Raw genomic sequence first — 16,541 nt, 5'->3', positions numbered from 1 at the left:
TTTTTATTTCTAAGAAAAGAGACCTGAATTGTTCAATAACTGAAAACATACATTTATCTTTGCTAAAAGTGATGACATAAGATGTTCACCAGCAACCTCTGGCCTGAGGAGGACAGTATAAGTAAACATACAGTATGAACTATAAGGTTTAGGACATACCCAACAGGTACTAGGGATCTAGCTGTCAATCCAGTTGCAATATTCATATACATAATATATATTTTATTTATTTTACATTTTTTTAACGAGAAAGTCGGACTGCACACAGGTTCTTTTTCAGTAGGTGTCCGGGGAGAAAAGCTCCAAAATACAGTATAGCTGTGTAAAAAGTACAGAAGAATTGCAAAAAATATAAAAATATATAAAGAACAACAAAAATACAGAAATACAAAAATTAGACATTAATATACAATGGTTGTCAAACTACTGAAGACTGACATACTTATATGGAACTTTACACCTTACACATATTATAATGTTAGTGTGCATACAGTGCCAAAGTGGGTGTATATTCCATTTGTCTACAGAAAGAGGGAAATATGACATGTACGAGGGTGACTCCTGTGATGATATCAGAACCAAAACTAGCCAGGACAGGTGGAGCAGAGCCAGGATTCAGTTACGTATGTCTTCAGAAGTTTTTTGAATTGAACTATAGAGCAGTTAGAGGTTACTGGGGTTGGCAGTTTATTCCATATTTTGGGAATGAAATTTGAGAAGAGCGATTCTCTGGCTGAGCTGTTAGATGTGGAGATTTCAAGAAGTAGTTTGTTGCGGGAACGTAGCGAATGATTGTTAGAAAATGGTTGTATAAGATTTTAGAAAGCAGGTTTTTTTCAGGTTGATGCAGGATTTTATGGGCAAAGGTTAGTTGATTATACAGTAATAATTTTGGTAGATCTAGCCAGTTTAGTGGTTTAAGAGATGTACAATGATGTGATTTATGTGAGGAGTCAGTGGTGAACCTGGCAATTTTATTATAGCAGGATTCAAATTTAGCTAGATCAGTTTTTCTGAGGTTGGTTAGAATTGCAGAGGCATAAAGGTGCGATGACAAGAGGTGGGTGCAAGCAATGGCAGCTTTTGTGTTTCTGGTCAGGAATTGTTTATTTCTGTAGAGAGAACCTAGTTTCTTGTGTACTTTCTTAATAGCTTGGGAGATATGCATATCAAATTTGAAACTGTTGTCAGTTTCCACACCTAGAAGTTTATTGTGGGTTACTAGTGTGATGGCTGTGTTATTTTTTGGATGTGATATTGAACGACAGGTATGATGAGGGACTTCTAGTTGGATAAAAAAAGAAGGAGCTTGATTTTGCTGGGATTTAGAATGAGATGGGTGTTAGTGAACCATCATTCAGCAGCTAGAAAAAAGTCTTGGGTTATGGTTTGGAGGTCTTGGAGGGAGGAGGCTGTGCATATTAGTGTGGAGTCATCTGCATATTGTATAACTGTTGTTTGAGGAGTAGAGGTGTGGAGTTTATTATTGTTGAATAGAGAGAAAAGGAGAGGTCCAAAGATGGAGCTTGGAGAACTCATAGAGTTACTGGAAGAAGGGTGGAAAGATAATTTTGCCATTGAATAGCCTGCTGACGTCCTGATAGGTAGCTTTTAAACCAGGTAATATAGGGAATACTGAAGTTTAGGGTGGCAAGGATGTTTATAAGTTGGTTGTGATTTACCATGTTGAAGGCTTTAGAAAGGTCCAAGAAGATGGCGTATATATATATATATATATATATATATATATATATATATATATATATATATATGTATAGATCACCTACACAAGAATGACAGTGCAAAACACCAACACCCACATAGCCGACACCACATGGTCGACAATCGAAACACCAACAACATAATTACTGCACCCCCCACACACCCCCCGTAACTTTAATATACCAACTCCGAGATCGCACTACAGTGCAGGAATGGAAATCTTTCCATTCCACACTATGAAGACATACCGTTTCCCCATTGTCGGCATTTTGATTGTCGACCATGTGGTGTCGGGTATGGGGGTTTCAGTCTTCTCAGCTGTCGTTCTTCCGTAGGGGACCCATATATATGTGTGTGTGTGTATATGTATATATATATATATATATATATATATATATATATATATATATATATATATATATTTATAGGTTTACATTCATTTACCCGAATTGCACTCAGTCAGATCCACTTTGTGCGAAGTCTGAAATACAAACATTGAAAATGTCAAATACCAATATATCTGACAAATCTTGCCCTTTCTCGACCCATGTTAATCCTTGTTCCTAGGTTAAAAGCAGTATGGAGTTTTGAATTTGGGATTTATTTTCGGCATACCAGAATTCAGCATTTCAAATTTTTGTTGTAGCATTGTGATTATGAGATCACTTGACTGAGTGCAATTCAAGTAAAGGAATGTAAACCTATATATATATATATATATATATATATATATATATATATACACACATATATATATATATATATATATATATATATATATATATATATATATATACACACACACATATATATGTGTATTATATATATATATAAATATATATATATATATATATATATATATATATATATATATATATATATATATAAAACTTGCTCAGACTGGTTAAATATTAGGGTATTGGAGAAGCATTGAAGAAAAAGGCTACCTATGGTTTTCATAGAGTTTGTTTAGAGGCAATACTTTAAGCCATGTTTAATGTCGCTTGTTGATAATTTATATGACTCTAGTGTTTGCAGGAAAGGGGCATTATTTCACAGATATCTAACAAGGTTCACGTATCTATTTTTGTTTATAAAGAAGAATATTAAGCATATTGAAGGATACCCACTATTAAACAGATGGATATTGAGGGACTGCATGAAGTAAGATTTTCTTTGTTTAGATAAATGACATAATTATACTTTAAACAGCATTAAAATGAAGTCAATCCAGCTGATGTTATTATGTTTCTGTCAGTAATGGGCAAGGTTTACTTAAAAATAAAGGTGTAATTCTGGCATAGCAAATGGAAGAGTAGAGTCTACAAACTGGCACAACTGCAATATGTTCTCTCAATATTTTTTAATGTACATATTGGGTCAATGTTGATGAAAGGCAATTGAGAATACAAAAGATAGATTTATTTTATTTATTTATTTCTTTTATTTTACATTTGTTAACCGGGGGTGTCTGACTGAGCCAAAAGGCCCTTTTTCAGAAGAGGCCCGGGAGAAAAGCTCCACACAGAAAAATTACAGATACATTTAGATATTAAGACATGATCAGTATACACACAAATTACAATAGACATGTTTTTACATTGGTATGCAGCACATCAACAGTTACAGTGTAGAGAACAAACAAGAAAATATTAATTTAAAAATAAAGGTAATTAATTTGTGGTGTACAGCTGAAATTTGGAACATAGGTAGAATACATACATAGTACACAGGTACAGTACATACATTGTACATTAGTCAGTATTTGTGAGTAAGAGTAAAAACTATTATCATGTACTCTAGGTTTAGTATGTGTACCTTATCTGCTTTCACTAGCATGGGGAGCAGTCATGGCACTGCCAACTTTGCTTGAGATGTTGCCTAATGAGGTTTTTAAAGGTGGCTTTGGACGATATGTTTTGTATGCTAGTGGGGGGAGAGTTCCATTTTTTAGCCTCTGAATTACTATATAGTGTGTCTCCAAAGTTATTGTAGCTGTTGGTGACTTCTAGTAGTAGTTTGCTTGATGATCTAAGAAGCCTTTTGGCTGAGTAATGTTGTACTAGGTTTTTGAGGGGAGGAATCTTATTGGGGAGGTAATAGATAGAATGACAGAGGTAGAGCTGATTGTAGGTTAAGAGGTTGGGCAGTTCAATCCAGTGGATCTGTCTCAAAGCAGTACAGTGATGATTTCTATATGAGCAATTTGCAGCAAAGCGGGCAATTCTGTTATAGCAGGCTTCCATTTTGCTTAGTTCAGTTTTGTTGAGATTAGTCAGAATGGGAGATGCATAGAGTAAGATGCATAGATCTTGTGTTGTTGGTAAGAAATGGTTTGATACGGTAGAGTGATCCCAGTTTGGGATGTACTTTTTTAATAGTTAAGTTGAGATGACTATCAAATTTTAGGTGGGAGTCTATGGTTATTCCCAATAGCTTAGCCTGTGCCACTGGAGTGATTGGAGTAGCATTTGTGGAGTAGATAGTGAATTGATTGTTATCAGTGTTTTTGTTAGAACTGGTTATAATCATAAGCTGAGTATTCTTTGGATTGAGGATAAGTTGGGCTTTGGTAAGGTAGTTTTCAATATCAGAGAATGCTAGTAGAGTTGTTTGCAGGAGGGTGGGAATATTTTGTGCAGTACAGATTAAGGTAGTATCATCTGCATACTGAATGATAGATGCATGCTGTGTGGAGGTATGGAGGTCATTTGTGAAGATTGTGAATAGTAGTGGTCTTAAGAGAGAACCCTGTGGGACTCCTATAGTTATGGGCAGCTGAGGGGAGAGAGAATTTTCCCATTTCACAGTTTGGTATCTCTCAGTTAAGTAGCTTTGGAACCAGGTAAGAGTGGAATTTGATAGGTAATATTGGTTTAGTTTGTTTAGCAGGATTTGGTGCGAGACTGTGTCAAATGCTTTGGGCATATCCAAAAAAAAAGTTGACACCTGCAGGCCTTCATTTTTGAGATGGTTTACTGTGTCTGTGAAGCAGAGGAGGGCTGTAGTGGTACTATGGGCAGGTCTGAAACCATGTTGAGTAGGTGACAGGATGTTACTATCTAGGAGATATTTTAGCACCTGGGTATGGATGCATTTTTCTAGGATTTTGGCAAGGGGGGAGAGTATAGCAATGGGTCTGTAGTTATTAAGTTCAGTGGAGGTCCCATCTTTATGTATGGGTGTAACATTGGATATTTTCCAGAGTTTGGGTACCTAGTTTTCAACAATTGATCTGTTTATGAGAGTAGAGATTGGGATAGCAATAGCATCTGCTGTGAGTTTCAAGAAATAGCTGGGGAGCAGGTAGGCTGCTGTTGGTGAGGTTTTTAGTTTGGAGAGCATGATTTTGATTGAAGTGGTGGAAACTGTTTTGAGGGTAAAGATTGTATTAGTGTTATTTGTGTTGGGGGAATAGTGAGGTTGGAACTGTCCTGCGATACTAAGGATATAATTGAGTTCACAAAGTAGGAGTTGAATTGTGTTTCGATGGGAACTTTAGTGTCAGGGGTGGTTGGTTTGGGGGTAGCCTTTTGGATGGATTTTAGTAGCTGGTTTACATTTTTCCAAAATTTTGGGGGGTTTTGTTGGTATTTAGTTTGTAATGTGTAGTAGGTTTTTTGTCTAGCCTAATGCATTTTTTGCACGGTTGCACAGTTCTTGGTACTTAGTTAGGCTTTGTGTTTCTTTGTTTTTTTTTATAGTAAAGCCAGACAGTGTCTCTGGACATGAGGATTTGTTTGGTTTCTTTACTGAGCCAGGGGTTTGTAGAGGTTCTATCCTTGATTTTGCACAATGGAGCGACAGTGTCTAGGTGTTGTAGAAATGTTTTGCTGAAATATGCTACAGCCTGGTCAAGTGGGAGGGTTTTTGGGGGGGGGGGGTCCAGTCACAGTTACAGAGTAAAGTAATGAGGACCTCAGGAGAGAAATTTTTTGTGTTTCTAGTGGATTTATAGTTAGTGGTTTTGCATATGCTTGTTCTACTACATATGTATTATGTTGGGGTCAAATTGTGGAGATGTGCTGAAACAGAAAACAAACAGAAATGTTGAAAATGAATATGTTTGAAATGGTTCATATTTCCTTTATTGATATGTCTTGTGAAAATCATTTGGTAACTTGTGGTCATACAGCCATAAGTAATCAGTCTTGAATTCAAGTATATGCTTGGAACCAGCTGAACTCACTAACACACAGAACTAAAGCTTGGTTAGATGAATACTGGAAAGAATTGAGAATAACAGGTAAAGAATATTTTATTAGAATTATGCTTGTTATTTTTATATAAATTAGGCTATATTCTGCTAAAGAGAAATGACATTAAAACTGAACCAAAATGCTTTTGGTCTCAGTAAACAAATATAGGAATGGACAAACATGAGCCCGCATCTTGGATATTGTTAAATGTTTTAAAAGGATAGGGATTCACAGTCATTGTCTGGCACTTTATACTTCAGTTATGCACCACCTGTTATGCAAAGATGTCATGTTAATCATGAACGTGAACGTGTGCTAATGGAATTCTGCACAGCGACATTTCAGTTATGCACCTCAGTTATGTACTACCTGATATACACAGATGTTATGTTAATCATGAAAGTGAATATGTGCTAATGGAATTCTGTACAGTGAAAGACCACCAAGGTTGTCAATAGCAGATAAGAATAGTGCAACAAAAAGCTTTTAGCTCATGTGGATCAGCAGCCTTTTTTGTCTTCCAAAAAGCAGGTACCTAATTCATACTGACTGGACACATGGGCTGCCCTAAGTAGTTGCAAACTTCCAGCCTTAGTGACCCATACAGTTTGGGTCTGAGACATTCATTTTTTTGAGGGGTTGACACAGCCACTTGTGGACTCATGCCTATCTACTAATCAGTTATTAGACCAATTATTGAATATGGAGGTTCATTCAGTATACATAGTCACCCTTTGATCAATACATTTGAAAGAATAAAGAGGATAGCTACCAATCAAATTTACAATGAAAGGACAATGAAGTATCTGGAAAGATTGGAAACATTTTCCTTTTTCACTATAAACTGCAGAATGGTCAAGAGGGATTTCATTTTAATTTACAAATCCAAACACAATGGATAAAATTTTTCAAATTGAAAACAGGAAAATAACACCAACACCAGGTTCCAATAGGAAAACGGCAAAAAGAGAAAGGTTTTATTGAATGTTTTTGGCAGCTTGTAGCAAAAGACATCTTTAGAAAGTAAAATCAATTAACAAATTCTGCAACACCAATTTATGCAAAGCCAACAATATCAAGGTCAAGAAGTCTTTTGCTACATGTTGACAAAAGCGTTTAATAAAACTTTCTTTATTTTGCTGTTTTCCTATTGGAACCTGGTGTTGGTGTTATTTTTAGATTGTCAAATTGCTGAAAGAGACACCCATCTTTTACAATTCTTTGAAAACTGTTAAAGCCTGACATACCATCATTGATACATTTTATTTATTTATTAAATTATGTCCTGCAGGATTCACGAAGCCTCCGTGTAAGAGTTAGCAAGTCTTACATGGAGGCTGCAGTTAAATGGGGTGATGTCAGCATGCCATGCATATTCATGATGGCATGCTGAATCACACTCTAGGCTAACACGGTCCGTGTAGCAATGTTGGGGGCATGTCCGCATGGCGAGACCTGCAAAGGGACACGCCCCCAGAAGAATCACAGTCCCAAAAGGAAACTCCCACGAGCGAGTCTGCGGAAATGTCAAGAAACACAACAGCACACATGCCCCTACAAACTATTAACCCAACTGAAATGTAAAACGTAAAAATGAACAGTTTCATTTTTTTTTTTTATTTCAAAAATGTTTGCCCGTAATTGCGCTCGTTTGTGCGGGTGTGCCCTTCGCTCAGCCACAGTTAGCAGTCATTGAAAAACCATATAAGCTCTAAATATGCAAAATAAAACAAGTAGCAATAGTGTAGTGGTACAGACATCGGCCAAAGAGGAGGCAGCCACGGTTCGAGCCCCAACAACATCATTTTTTTATTTTTAGTGAAATAAGCACGAAACAATCCCCTGACATATATGTATATATATACAATTATAATGTAAGTAAAATGCAATGAAATGGGCCATGTATTTATGAAGAAATCTGACACAATAAAAAAATTAAATATTTTATAAGTGCCCATAGCTGAGCAGCACTCTAACAAGCTGAGTATGTTTGCCCCCAGGTGACCAGTGGTTTAACAGGTGTAATAGGAGTGCCCGGAGTTGAGCAGTACTTTAACACGCTGAAAGTGTGTGCCCGTAGTTGCGCAACATTTCACACAGAGTAATATGTGTGCTCATAGCCAAATAATGTGTTAACCAGCGTAGCCCGTTTGCGCGGAGCTGCGCAGCATGCCAACCAGCTTACCGGCGGGCAACGTTGAGCAACCTGTATCAAAGCCGCCTTTAAACAGACACACCTCCTAGCCTGTCTAGACAGTAGTAAAATAAAAAAAGCAATGCCCAGGCTCGAACCCAGGATACTGTGCATCATAGTCAAAGTACTGAACCACTAAGCCATGACAGCTGTACTGAAATATGCAGTATTAGCATATATATAGGAATGAATGGAAATAGAAGCATGACAAAGCAGGTTTTGTGAAGCTGATACAATTCCAAAATGGCCAATCACAGATAAGTGCGGGAAAAATGGCATATATAAGCCCCATAGGCGGGAATACACAGCATAACTGATTGTGGAACCTATTTGCAGTCAGGATGGCAGGTGTAGGAGAGGGTAGTCGCTTTTGAGCACAGAGGTGGGGTGTTGAGGAGTCCAAATACATGGTTTGGCTCCTAGTCCAGGATCATGAGGCACAACTCATGCAGCGCCAGGTTCTGTGGGGTGCATATAAGGCAGAGGCGTGGAACCGGTTGGCACATGATCTCACCAGTGCCACAGGCATACCAAGGACTGGTGAACAAGTCCGTCACCAACATGCGGACCTGAAAAGACGGAAGCAGGACCAACTGAACCATTGGATCCAGGAGGCCCGGCAAATGCCCAACGCCCCACTACTGAGTAAGTATCCATGTAATTATGTATGTAAGGAATTATCCTAGCTGATATTATGGAGATGTATGTTCCAATATTACTTCATTTATATTACAGCTGCAGGTGTGCGTTCCTTGAATCGGTGAGCCTATGGTGATAGGCTGGAGCGGTTGCGCCACCAGGCAGGTTAGTAATTATATTTCTGTAATTGTTATACAATATAAGTGAGACAGCTTGTAAAAGAGTTCAGTGTAGTCACATATTAATAAAGTTCAAATAACACTAGAAGAAAGATTCTGCTAGTACTGTATGATTAGATAAGTGATGCAGCCTGTAATCCAGAAATAAAAAGTAAACAAGTCTGAAATAGTGATTAACCACCTGAAGTGTAATATCAGATAACCTGCAGCAGCCTGAAAATCAGTGGTAAACAAACTAAAGATAATAGACATGTGTCAAATACATCCCCTTAGAAAATCTGCCATATGAAACAAGTAAATCTGCCATATGAAACAAGTGAGTCTGTTGGAAAGGATTGTTGTAATCAGGTATGACATGTTAACGCCTAGAATAAAGTACCATCTTGAATTGTAAAAATAAAACAAGTGAGTGTGAGAAAGAGGTATGAATTGACCAAGAAAGCTGTTAGAACTTCTGAATAAAGTATACTGCAGTCAGTACATAATGAAATGAATGAGACAGCCACAACCAAAAAGTGAAATGTTTGAAATAAAGTACTGAAGCTGGAATGTGTCTGACCCACAATTTGTATATGTTGCTGTACCCTTGCAATATGGAGATAGTATGGTTGTATGAAATAATGAACATCCACAGTTGTCTAGAGCCATATAAATGAAATGTAGCAGGATGCTGTACCTGAACATAGCCAGATATGAAATGTGTATGAATAAAAATGCAATGTATATTAATGTAGCAGTAACAGTCCCATCACCAACATTCCTAAAGTTACATATAGGAAACTGTACTAAGACCTGTAGGGTATATATATATCTGCAGCTACTAGAGATGTACAGCATATGTATATGTAGTTGAAGTTGGTAATGAAATATTTCTTCACCCTACCCTATATTCACAAATAATGCCATTCCACAACAAACTGGGTATGTGTATTCACAATAAATTCCTATGGACATTTGTCCTGTTGGTTCAAACATATTTGCATGTACGTTGCTGCATGTGCCCTGTTCACATATCCAAACCCGATGGCTGTTGCCATCAATCGACCCTGCATGCTGTTGGATTGTGTACTGTTGTTCAAAATATGCATGTGTTATGCTTGCTGTTCAATGTTTGGAATTCATGGGTGTTTGGTTAATGGGAATACTGATGCATGCTGTTACAACTAATTTGGAATGGTATTGTTCGTTACTAACCCAAAATGTCATAAAATATTTCTAAACATAGGACAACAGGGAAGGCGGGTTCCAGTGGACCCACCTCTCCCACCTTAGCTGGCGAGTGCACCTGGCACTAGTGCCCAGGCCGGAACCTCCTCCGGTGGCCCTGTGCCACCTTTGGGTGGAAGCGCTGCAGGGGATAGGGCTCATCCCCCCTCTGCAAGCGTGGCCGGTGGAGACCGTCCACTCACCCTCCAAAGTGTCCGGTCTGTGGTGCATAGCGAGATCAGGCACTCTGTGCTTGAACCCCTACGCCAGCTTGAGGATCAGGTGGCACAACTCACGGGTGTCCCTGCTGCCCATCCTACACAGCCCCCAGCACAGCCCCGTCCTGGGCTGTGAAGGCACAGTGTCAACTGCCCATGGGTGGGGATCTCAGTTCCACTGTTGCCATCTGTGGGCTCATGGGCTCGCGATATCCCAACATCCGTCCCCGTCAATTGTGTTTCCCCCCACGTGTCATACTCTGCCCCTGTATGCGTCGTTTGTCTTGTCTGTCAACATCCCCTACCTACCTCCCCAAATATACCTACTTCCTGTACTTCATATTCCACTCTCACCTGAAAAAAAAAAAAAAAAGGGCACTCTGTTCCCGCAAAAAAATTACGCCCCAAACGTAGCTGCCCATTTTGCAGACATGTCTGCTGGACATGTGAAGTGGTAATTACAATTGGCTGTACAACATATTTTGTTGTCCTCACCCCTCTCTCAGGGGTGGAAGGTTTCAAATTTCACACCAAATTACACACATATGCACAGCTGTTGCTGATAAAGAAATGGGCAGCTATGGGCCTTTCCTACATCCTTCCTGCAAATCCCGAGCTTGTTTTCCTACTGTCCTACCCTCTTTGTGCCCCCTTTTTCACCACTGTCCTATCTCCCCATTTTCTTTTCTTTCAAAGAAATAAGCGTGGGTGTGCACGAGAGTAAGCACTTTTAAGCAGTAGTAAGCGGGTGTGTGCTTGTGTGCGCTTAGCTAAGCGTGTGTGCGCGAAGCTAAGCGACAGTGCGCATGCGTGAGCTCCGTGCAAACCAGCGCTAACCCGCTTACAACTGCTTAAAAGTGTCTTAGTCACTCTGAATGACAAGGCCTGTAGTCTGCTCAGCAGCAAAATAAAATTCCTCTGTCAGTCTTGAACCCAGGACCTTGGAAACCCTAGTCTGCATGACTTACCACTAAGCCATGACTGATATACAAGAACTTTGTGCTGAAAGCAATATATCATGAAATAGTAGGACTGAATGTAAAGGGAATATAGGAAGGCTATTACACAAAGCTTTTCTTGTATCTTTACTGGCAATTCTTGTGGATTTGTATAACATTAGTGTGAGAAGAGAAACATCCATGCTAGTCGGTAGCATCTTGCAAACCACACACACTATCAGAGCAGGATAAACACTGCCATATTTGAACAGGTAAGAGGCCAGACCTCGCAACTGGGACTGATTTACAGGGATGTCCCTGATTTGAAAACAAATGTTAACTGTGCCCCACTGACTCCCTGTGAAATGTACTAACAGTAGGCAGAAAGGTGTTTTGTCCCATGTAATGGTAACTGTCAACTACTGAAAGTATGCACTACGTGCATGTCAGAAATGGTGTATTAATACACATGCTCAAAATACCCCACAGTCACAACTGCAGAATATCTGACATATATCACGGGTGTATCCCACTGATATGGACCATTCCCTGAGGCTGATAAAAGATACACCTGAGAGTGAGTATCTGAGGCCTGCAAGTGTCACAAACTCACAGGCATATCATTCTGTCTGCTGTCACACACTTTGTGAATAGCTGTAGAATAGCTTCCACAAGTACACCCACATGTAGGTGTACAACCCACAAATATCAAAGGAGGTATCTAACTAATAACGGAAGGACAGTATAGCAGTTTACAAGCACTGCATGTGCCTGCTATCCATAACTGTTGGTACAAAGTACAAGGCGCCACTACTGCACAGCAGCAAAATAAAATACCCTTGTAGGTGTCAAGCCCCACACCTTGGCCAGACCAGACTGCATGCAGTACCACCAAACCACAAAAAACATATAAGGAATTGCTGCTGAAAGAAATATAGCAAGCATTACAAGGAGTGAATGTGAATGGAAAATAGGAAAGCCATAGCAACACATTCCAGTAAAGACACCTAGCAGGCCTTCAAGGAGTGAATATAAAGGCTAAATAGTGAAGCCATAGCAACAAATTGCAAGAGCCACTGCTGTAAACCAGTTACTCCACAAGTCCCACAGGAAAGCACATACTCCCATTTAAACAGTATTAGTATTATTAGGTGTCAGTTAACATACACACTGAGAAGAATAAACTGGAGGAAGCAATAGTCAGGTGTCAGTACAACATTCATGTCAGTGCCTACAACACAGCCTGAAATATGAGAGACATACCAACCTTTACGCTCACACAACAATGTCCACAGCATACCAGCATGGTCCCCACCTTGAAAATCTGAAAGGGCCATGCCTACCTCACCTAACATTTTATAGCACTGTCCTGAAATCACAGTGAGAACTGCAATTACCACACAGCAGGCAGCATGCAATTAGCAAATGCTGGCTAACAATTGGTGCAGAGGCCATCACATGCACATCTGCATATACCTACAAAAGCAGCCTGTACTCCCAGTCCACACATGCAATACGTTCATTGCAACAACCGGAGGGAGAGACAGAGAGAGAGAGAGAGAGAGAGAGAGAGAGAGAGAAACAAATAAAAAAAAACATTAAACAAAAAAAAAAAACGAATAAGAGACACAGACAGCTGAAAATAAAACAATACAGAAAAGCAGGCTAACCAGCAGCAAGCCATCAAAAATAGCAGTGTCCAACAAAGGTAATGTAAACTAATAATGTAATAGTCTACATACTGTGAACCCTCCATATGTGTTAGCAGTCTGTATATATATATATATATATATATATATATATATATATATATATATATATATATATATATGAAGATGTGCATAGGGCAGGGGACATACTGCAACTGTTAGTGAAGGCTGGACATACATATGTATGTGAAGGATGCTATGTGCTCATATCAATGTAGGTTGTAGTGCAATGTACAATGTAGGTTGTACAAGTAATGAATGATTAGCAGTATGTTAGTGTGTGTAATCGTATGTGTAAATAAAAAGGTATATATATATATATATATATATATATATATATATATATATATATATGTATGTATCTTTATATATGTATGGGATGTAGAAATAGATAGACCCAGCATGATACCACAGTACAAGGACAAAATGATTGACCTCAACAATTGGCTAAGCTTCTGGTGTCATTCTAAGGGGATCCAGCATCTGTCTGCCTGGGACGACATGATTGACAGTCCATGATGCTTTGCCAGAGATGGCCTGCACCTGTCGCCCTCAGGATTCCGGATACTGGCTAAGACTCATGCCACCCCTATAGTGCCTTTGTCAGGCAAGGTTCAAATGACAAATTCACCACCGTAAACGGTGACATCTGTGACATCTGTGCAGTGACAGAGACCTGGTTCAAAGCTCCAGAGAGCACCCCTGCATTACCAGGCTTCAATTCATACCACACCTTTTGACCATCTAACCCAGAAAGAAGCACTAAAGGCGGAGGCGTGTCCATATTCATTAAGGATATCCACACCTCCAGGCTAGTTGCACAGCATAATGCAGCTGAGGTATCCAAGTGCAACTAACTCTGGGCAAGACTGCAATCCAAATCGTAGCTTGCTACAGACCCCCCACCATGCCCTAGGATTCACACCCCTCATTTCTTGATACACTGGAAAGTATTGTGTACAACCCAACACCCTAATAATGGGCGATTTCACCTACCCCACCATTAACTGGAAAAACTACTCCTGTACCAACTCTTTTGCTCTACATTTTCTAGAATTCATAAATACCAACGCCTTGGATCAACTGATTCACACCCCCACCAGGGGCAGCAATATCCCAGACTTGGTCATCACCAACATGGGAAACCGGTGTTCCACACCAGAGGTCAATTCCTTGTTGGTCAGATCCGACCACAAGGTAATCAGCCTAGACATCCACATCCCACCCCCAGCCCCAGTTAGGGACACCATCGTAACAAACTTCTCAAAAGCCAACGTCACACTTCTTAAGACAGAAGTGGCAAACTGCATGACACCCATGCAGACGGACAATAGAGGTATGACTGCCGAATCCTACACAAATGCACTGTATAAGCACTTACACGAGTGCATGGATCATGCTATCCCTAATAGAACCAAGATGTTATCCCCCACACAAAGGAAGCCAGTCAGGTGGTCCTCTGCCATAAACAAACTCTACAACAGAAGAAAGAAACTGTTGCAAAAATAAGTAAATTCCCATGACTGGAGGAACTGTGATCCCTCATAAAATCCCCCAAAGCTAGTTACGAAAACAAAATTGCCACTGACTCTAAAGACAACCACAAAGCATTCTATAGCTATGTCAAGAATCTAAATGGGAACACTCAGATCTGCTCTGAGTTACAGCATAATGGCACTAAATATACAGAACCAAGTGATATTGCCAACATCCTGGTAGATAAGTTCAGTGCTAACTTTACCCCCCCTCTCACCCCCTAGAGGGCCCATCTCTGTACTGGAAGAATGCAAAGTCTCTATAATCACGGCTGCACAGGTAAAATACACACTCTCCAAAGCCAAGAACACAGCATCCATGGGACCTGACAATATCCCAGGCTGCGTTCTACACGAACCACTGAATGAACTGGCACCCTACCGCAGTACCATGTTCAATCATAGCCTCACCTCAGGCTTTGTAGCCACTGAATGGCACACAACAACACATCCCACTCCACAAAGGGGGAGCCACGACGGACCACGGTAACTACCGCCCCATTAGCCTGACAAGCCTGGTCTGCAAGGCCATGGAATGTATCATCATGGAACTCATAAACAAAGACATTGGTAATCTCCAAACTCTGGACCCTACTCAGTTTGGATTTGTAAAAGGCAGATCATGTCTCCTAAACCTGATTGACTTCTTTGAAGCAGTCACCAAAGCCATAGATGATGGTAAAATGGTTCACACAGCTTATGTAGATCTCGCCAAGGCTTTCAACACCATCCCCCATTCTGGAATTATAGATAAGCACACTAAACGAGGTATAAATCCCTATATCATAAGATAGGTTGCCAACTGGCTCACGGACAGAACCCACACTGTGAAAATAGCATATTCCAAATCCGACATCAGACCAGTGACAAGTGGAGTACCACAGGGTTCAGTCCTGGGTCCTCTCCAGTATGGTATCTACTTCTCTGAAGTGCAGCCAACACAGAAGGTCTTTGGCTAACAAAGTTTGCAGATGACTGCAAACTAGGAGCCATAATTGCAACTCCTAATGATGTGGGCAAACTACAAAAGGCACTCACTGAGACAGATACCTGGTGTCAAAGCCATGGCCTGAAGCTCAATGCCAAAATGTGTATTGTCATCCCCGTGGTAAAACCTCTGTACCCATCAACTACCACATAGCTGGTAGTCTACTTATTGCCGGCAATGTGATAATAGACCTTGGGACACAGGTGTACAGTAGTCTCTCCTTTGATAATCACATCACCACAGTGGTCGGGAAATCCTTCTACTTGGCTCATCTCATCACAAAAGGATTCCCATCCAGAAAAAAAGAGGTCATTGTTCCCCTCAACTCATCACTTATTAGACCCATTATAGAGTACAACGCCCCTTTTGGTATGTACCTCACAAGACAAATACAACAACTGGAAAGACCACAGAAATACCTCACAAAGAGGATTACTGGCCTCAAACAGATGCCCTATGCAGACCGTCTCAAAAAACTACAGCTTGACTCCATGGCATATCACCTACTCAGGGGTGATCTCTGCCTAACATACACAGCTATGTCAAACCTAGAGCTGTTGGACATGCTCCACTTAAAGAAATCCTAATCCCTCTGAGCTACACGCTCTAGGGACCTTAACCTTGTCACCACAATGAACAGAACATGCTGGAGGGATAGAGTCCTGTCCGAGACACTTCCCATACTCTGGAACAGACTACCTATCTATGTCAAACAGAGCTCCTCATTAGCACTCTTGAAGAAAGATCTTGATAATTGGATGGGAAATGGGAAATACACCCCGGGGATCACGTCTGTGGCTCTGCTCGACAGGGGCATAGGAAAATACCTTTCTTGGGTGGCGAAATCCAGGGTACATTTATTGGCTAGGCTTGTATGGACCCTAGGGCCAATAGCCTAGTACCTCCCTATGAACCTATGAACATATATAGATAGATGGATAGAATATGTATATACACATATTATGTAATAGACACATACATATATAGATATATATATAGATACATGCACATATG

General features: G+C 40.1%; 1 long non-coding RNA gene across 1 annotated transcript in view; it reads right to left on the bottom strand.

The window, feature by feature from the left end:
* Positions 1-16,541, bottom strand: part of LOC122796582 — a 1,807,408-nt gene that overhangs the window by 980,567 nt on the left and 810,300 nt on the right. The gene's annotated exons all lie outside the window — the stretch shown is intronic.

Source organism: Protopterus annectens, chromosome 3.part0 (assembly GCF_019279795.1).
Source record: "Protopterus annectens isolate FY-2018-M chromosome 3.part0, PAN1.0, whole genome shotgun sequence".
NCBI classification, from domain to species: domain Eukaryota; kingdom Metazoa; phylum Chordata; order Ceratodontiformes; family Protopteridae; genus Protopterus; species Protopterus annectens.
This window is presented reverse-complemented; position numbering and strand designations above follow the sequence as displayed.